This window comes from Podarcis gaigeae, assembly GCF_964106915.1.
Source record: "Podarcis gaigeae genome assembly, chromosome: 5".
In the NCBI taxonomy this organism is placed as follows: domain Eukaryota; kingdom Metazoa; phylum Chordata; class Lepidosauria; order Squamata; family Lacertidae; genus Podarcis; species Podarcis gaigeae.
The window spans coordinates 77,431,781-77,438,831 of NC_139681.1; positions in this window are offsets into that span (position 1 = coordinate 77,431,781).

The following is a 7,051-nucleotide window of genomic DNA, read 5'->3' on the forward strand; positions in this document are numbered from 1 at the left end:
AAACTCTCATATAACTTTGTAAAGGTAAGGCCGTGTTACGCCCAGTAAGCGAGACACTTACACTGAAGAAAGGCACTTGATCTTTGATGGACACCAGTTTATTGGCAGCTAGTGCTGCTTGTTGATAGCAGTGGGTGACTATGTCTTCTACATGGTATACACACTAAACTGTGGTCAGCACAGCAGTTTTGGTTTCAGGGATTAGGTTATTCTTTCTCATTTATTCTTTAGCTCAACTTCGGTGTGTTAAGACTGACTCGGTCCATGTGGATTGCTGAACACTGCAGGATTCCAGCTGCAGTTTCAGCACGCTTGGCATCGCAGTTCTCTTTGTTGGGGATGGGTGGGAACATGCATGCTTGAATATGGCACATTTGAAAGGACAAATGGTCCCTCCAGGTATCAGGAATGAGCCAGCTCCCAGTGAAGGTTTGCAGCCAACTGAAGAAAGCAGCCAGGAGCAGAGAGGGTTAACTGGCATGCAGGATGAACATCGGCTAGTGCCAACTCCCCCGTTCCTTGGAATGCCGGTTGATAAGGGAATGACTGAGAGTGGACGGGAACCCAGCCAAAGCTCTTGGGGAGTTAAATAGGTGTGACCAGAGAAGGAAGTAGTCTGTCAGAATGGGAAGAGATTGGAGCTGATCCAATCCCTCCTAACAGTCGCTAAGGGGAGGGCTGTTAGACCAGAAACAAAGCAACAGATGCAAAATGTGAAAGTTTAATATCTTCTGTAGAAACTGGAAGGAGTCTTCAGAAGGGTCAACTTGATTGATGATGCTGGAGGCTGTGTTAGAGCCTTCTGGAGCTATCTGTTTGTTTTGACAATAAATCATCCTTTTTAAGTAACTACGCTTACTGTGTGATCCAGCCGGGGACTAGACTCCTGACACCAGGCTTCCTTTTTATTGTACTTTGTGATCAGTGGGTTGGAAGAGTTATATGCAATCTTGCTTTTGCACCTGCAGAAGCTTGGGGGGGGGCAGATATACTGCTTCATTTCCAGGCATTGCATATCCTGCAACTTCCTATTGAAAGCCTATCATTTTTCATACCACTAATGTATACCCTCCAACATCCTGCAGAGGAAAACCAGTATGCCCATTTTGGGGAGCTGTGCTCTCGCATGAGAGCACAGCTCCTCCCAAATGGCTGACTTTTGGTGCCACACTCTCATGAGAGCCAAAACAGGACATCCCGGGATCCCATCAAAAGCCAGAGTAGCTTCTGTAATTCCAGAATGTCCTGCTCAAAGTGGGACAGTTGAAGGGTATGCTAAAGTTCTAGGATGCTTTGTTTCACCTTGGATGCACTGTAGTGCAGAAGTGTCCCTGCAGATGGAAATAATGCAGCAACACCAAGGAAGCATCGTGGAACAACTAAGAAAGCAGTATGATGTGCAGACTGTCCAGGGTAAGCCTACTCATGCATTATTATTGCACTGATGACATTTTGCAGAATATATCCACACCCAAAACCAACAGTGTGGAGGGCTCTCGAAAGTATATATAACTTGGTCTCCAAAATAAGGAGCAGCAAACTATCGCATTATTTATTTCTAAGATTTTCAGCAAACAGAGCTTTTTGTGTGTGCATGTTTAAACACATATATTAAAAAGGAGCTAAAATACATACACACATGTATTATATTTAATATACACACATATATTAAAAAGGAGCTAAAATACTTGATACTTGAATTATAATTTTGTAAATATGTTTCTCACTTGGCTCTTTATAAAAAGGGCATCCAAACAGATGATGCAACACAATCTCCATTTAGGGTGAGCATGAATGCATAACCATAAAAGTGGAAACACATCACAAAAAAGAGAGAGCACTGGAAAGAACGGTTGCTTGACTTCTTCCACATCTAGCAATTGTCCTATGGATCTAGTGGACTTACTTGTGGTTTCAGAGCCTGGCTTCAGGAGAAGTTATTAATATGTCCTTAGAGACATCCTGCAGCCACTTCTTCACACAATGCATATTTAACCTATATAGAGTTTGCTGCTGCAAGATGTAGTGACAGCCACCAACTTGGATGGTTTTAAATGAGGATTAGACAAATTCATGGGAGATAATGAATTTGTTTTTGTATTTGTATAATGAAATGGTTTTAGAAGGTTGGATTATTTGATTGTTGTTAGCCGCCCTGAGCCCGGCTTCGGCTGGGGAGGGCGGGATATAAATAAAATTTATTATTATTATTATTATTATTATTATTATTATTATTATTATTAGTGAGGAGAATGATGTGCTCAGGTCCTGGTTTTGGGCTTCCTCACAGGCTTCTGGTTGGCTTATTTTGCTGCTGTTCGCAATTGTATCCGATTATGTCATGATCTGTGATGTATGTACTCAGGTGTAAAAGCCTCTGGGCATCGACGCCTGGGGCCCAGTCTTTTGGAAAGGATCCCACTGGGTCAATTATTGCTCAGCAATAAACCTCACTTTCTTTTTCTCCACTGCTGCGTCTGTCAATTCTTGGACTCTATTTGAGTCACTGGTACCTTAAAAATCCTTGCAACACTGTGAGAACAGCACACTGGACTAGATGGGCCATTGGCCTGTCTGAACAGGCCTCTTCTTATATTCTTATGTCACCAGCAAAAGAGAACCAGGGAGGGAAAGCCTTCCTGCTGACTGATTCTTCCCTGAACTTGCTTCCATCCTTGCGTTTGGCCTCCTAAGCAGCACCAAGCAACTTCAAAACAAACTAAAGTGCTTTTATTTATTAATTGGCCTGTAATTGCCCTTGAAAGAATAGCTCACAGCATTCTCTGCAGGAACAGCACATTTAAGAACAGTTGCCGCAGTGAGCAATGACATAAACTGTTAACTGCTGCGGACTATAATGAGATTTCATGGGAACTGGAGTGATAAAAGAACACTTCTGGGACTTGGGAGTCGAGCGCGACATGCAAAAGAGAGGGGTTTGGACTGTGAAAAAGAGCAGGCCGATATTTGAGCAAACTGTGAAAGGAGCCCAAAATAGCTTTCTTTGAATTAATTTTAAAGTGGGAATTTGTCATTCACCGAGGTTCTCTGGAAAGCTCTTTCATGAAATATGGAGCAGTTTTGTGTGACATACGGTAACTTCATTTTTTCCTTATAACTTTACATCGGTGAAGCAGAGATGAGTATTTAATATCCCAACTACATATAGAGTGACCAGATGCAAAGAAGGATAGGTCTCATTTTACTCATCTAGTTGGCCACTGTGAGTTGGCCACTGTGATAGTTGGCCTGATCCACCAAGCTCTCTTTATGTTCTTGTGTTACATAATTATGAATGTCAGAATAAAGCTATCCTTTCTTCTTTTTCTCACCCTAGGTGAACATGGAACACTGAGCTGAATTTTATTTATATCTATAATAATTCAATTTAGAGATCTTAATTTGAACTGTGCATCTGAAAATTTTGACTACTTTCAGCTCTGTTTAGGAGCCAATATATCACAGAAGGCTGACTTACCCAGTGGCTTTCATTTAAGTATTTAAATGGAAGAGCCAGCGTGGAGTAGTGGTTAAGAACGGTGGACTCTTTAACTGTGACTTTAAAGATGAATGGGAACCCTTTACAAAGTATTTGAAGACACAACAAAGCGAACTGGACTCCTTGGCTGGCTTTGAATAAACATTCACAAACTTTTTATTGATAATAATCAGCTAAATAGTTTGAGGATCTATACAACTGTGTAACATGCAGAAAACAGCATTTTTAGAGAAATCAAAGACTGGAACTGAGGGAAGTCGGGGGTGGGGTGGCTGGGTTTTGTGGGGGGAGGGAGGGGGAGGGAGGAAAAATGGGGGGGGTAAGAATGATATGTTTCTGGATAATATGTTTTGTTTTAATTTTGAATAAAAAAAGTAGTTGTTTTTTTTAAAAAAAAGAACGGTGGACTCGTAATCTGGTAAACTCAGCCTCACTCACCTCAGAGTGTTTGTTGTGGGGGAGGAAGGGAAAGGAGATTGTTAGCTGCTTTGAGACTCCTTAAGGGGAGTGAAAGGCGGGCTATCAAGTCCAAACTCCTCCTCCTCCTCCTTCACCTGACAAATACTGCTCCTTTTACTTTCATTATGAAGAGACGTATTGGCTGTGTTCCCACATTTTGGTAAACTGTGGTCTGGATTCAGCCAGCCCGGTGAACTAGCAGAAGCCAGAGCAAGGGTTCCCTCTTCCACAGCAGGACTCTCCCCCCTCTCCTCTCTCTGTGAGCTCCCTGTGCCTCCCCCAAATCTGCTCTGGAGGGTGAGCAGAATCCCTGGAACACAGGGGGAAGAGAGGGGAGATTGTTCTGCCTGGAAAGCAGAAATGCTTGTGCTGACAGATTGATTAGAAGCGTGCAACATTGAATTCCTCTGCATGGTTAATGGACTGATCTCAGGTCAGGCCTTCGCAGCTTTCCAGATGGCTTCAGCACTTTGCTAATGCAACATCACTCCTTTAGCCACACTTGGGACAGAGCTACAGCCAGAAGAGCACAGTGGGAGCTTTCCACGGTCCTGATAAAGTATGCCATGAACCTGGACATATCTTGGCTATGTCAAGATAATTTCTTCTGAACCTGACTTTACTTTAGCGGAAGAGACTGTTGCCTGATGTGATGTTGCCTGATGTGAGCCAGTGTGGTGTAGTGGTTAAGAGCAGTAGACTCGTAATCTGGTGAACCGGGTTCGCGTCTCCGCTCCTCCACATGCAGCTGCTGGGGGACCCTGGGCTAGTCACACTTCTCTGAAGTCTCTCAGCCCCACTCACCTCACAGAGTGTTTGTTGTGGGGGAGGAAGGGAAAGGAGAATGTTAGCTGCTTTGAGACTCCTGAAGGGGAGTGATAAAGTGGGAAATCCAAATCCAATCCATACCTAAATAACTTTGCTATCACTTCCCCTGCCAACTCTAAGCCCCAGCAGAATAATATATTCAGTCAGAAGATAGTTATTGTTGGTGGAGTAACCAAAGATTCTTTGTCAGATGTTCTTAATTGGGTATAAAATCACTCTGGATGTGGAAAAGAATGCAGTGGTATGTGTTTAATAATTATGGAGGAGTTTCCCAAACTAAAATGTGGTTCGAAGACAGATCTATATTGATTCACAAAAGGGGATTCTCAGTGTTCTTGGTTCCCACCCACCGTGTCTTCAGCACAGAGTTTAGAGCATAAATTATGTCTCTGTGTAAAACAGAAGTTTGGAAAGGTCAGTTCTTGGTGTGAACAGAAGGTCCTTGTAATTTTTACTTTGGTGGACTACAACTCCCATCACATCCCATGTCTTGAATCCAAGGCTCAGGGAATAAATTTCTGTTAAGCAGAGACTGGGAAGGTTAATCTCCTTTGCGCTAGTACCCCCCTGACTTCTGCCATTGTCTTATGTGACAGATATTTGATCTTGTACGTTGATGTCAATGTTATGTATTCCTATGAACTCTTAAATGCCTTTTCTTTGTTCTGAACAAACAAGAATGTTTTGTGGCACCTTAAAAAGTAACAAATTGTCTAATGACATACGTGTTGGTGAGAGGGGTGGCCCTGTAGAAAATGAGGTCAGAAGGAAATTAAATGCGTACATTGTTGTTGTTCCAGTTACAGATAGGTAGCCGTGTTGGTCTGCCATAGTCAAAACAAAAAAAATTCCTTCCAGTAGCACCTTAAAGACCAACTAAGTCAGTTCTTGGTATGAGCTTTCGTGTGCATGCACACTTCTTCAGATACACTGAAACAGAAGTTTCCAGACCCTTCTATATAGTGAGAAGGTGGGGAGGGGTATTACTCAGAAGGCTGGTGGGAATGGGTGATTGGCAGATAGCTGTGATGAGCCTGTTGACGACTCTTAACGACTGCAATAGGTCTTACAGGAAGAAGCAAGGGGTGAAAAGGTGAAAAATGGCTTTGTCATGTATAATGAGATAAGAATCCAAGGTCTTTGTTCAGGCCAGGTTTCTCCATGGTTTTAAGTTTGGTGATAAGTTGTAATTCAGCAGCTTCTCTTTCCAGTCTATTTCTGAAATTCCTTTGTAGTAAAACAGCTACTTTGAGATCTTGTATAGAATGTCCTGGGAGACTGAAGTGTTCTCCTACTGGTTTCTCTGTCTTGTGATTCCTGATGTCCGATTTATGTCCGTTTATTCTTTGGCGTAAGGTCTGGCCTGTTTGTCCAATATAGAGAGCTGAAGGACACTGTTGGCATTTGATGGCATACACAATGTTAGACGATGAGCAATTAAATAGTCCCGAGATGGTATGTGTGATGTTGTTGGGGCCAGTAATGGTGTTGTCCGGGTGTATGTGGCAGCAAAGTTGGCATCTGGGTTTATTGCAGGCTCTGGTGCCAGTGTCCGTGTTAGGTCTGGTTGTAGTATTATTGTGGGTTAGGAGTTGTTGTTGTTGTTGTTTAGTCGTTTAGTCATTTCCGACTCTTTGTGACCCCATGGACCAGAGAACGCCAGGCACCTCTGTCCTCCACTGCCTCCCGCAGTTTGGTCAAACTCATGCTGGTAACCTCGAAAACACTATCCAACCAAATGCGTACATTACTGAGTGGCAATTATATCATTAACACCAGTTGTTTGCAAGAACACGTCACAACAAGCGCAGGTTGCAAGGTCCTTTGTTCCTCCTTTCTAGGTGCTGCACTGTGGTTAATGCTTAATGTTCTGTGCTTAATGACATCACCAGGACCAGCTCCTAGGCCTCAGATTTGGGCCCTAAAATCTCAGGGCCTGGGAGGCGCCTGACTGGCAACCCTAGTCAGAAGGAATGCTCAGTAAAGACCAGGCATAGTCTAAGCACCATGTAATCTTTGTGTAAGAAAATCAGGATGAACGCTGAATAAAAACATCATCTGGAGGGGCCCAGAAACCCTCTAAAGAAAGAAATTAACTTCTTGGGGACAGCTAAGTTCCTCTGCTCCCTATTTCCTGTGAAGCCTGTTATGCTCCTTCAGGAGTGCAAAGTGGTGATTTTTTTTGAGACTGCTACATAATAGGCCCACTGTTTTGTTATGGTACATAGGCTTAAGTTTCTCAGATAGCCCAATGAACCAAAATCC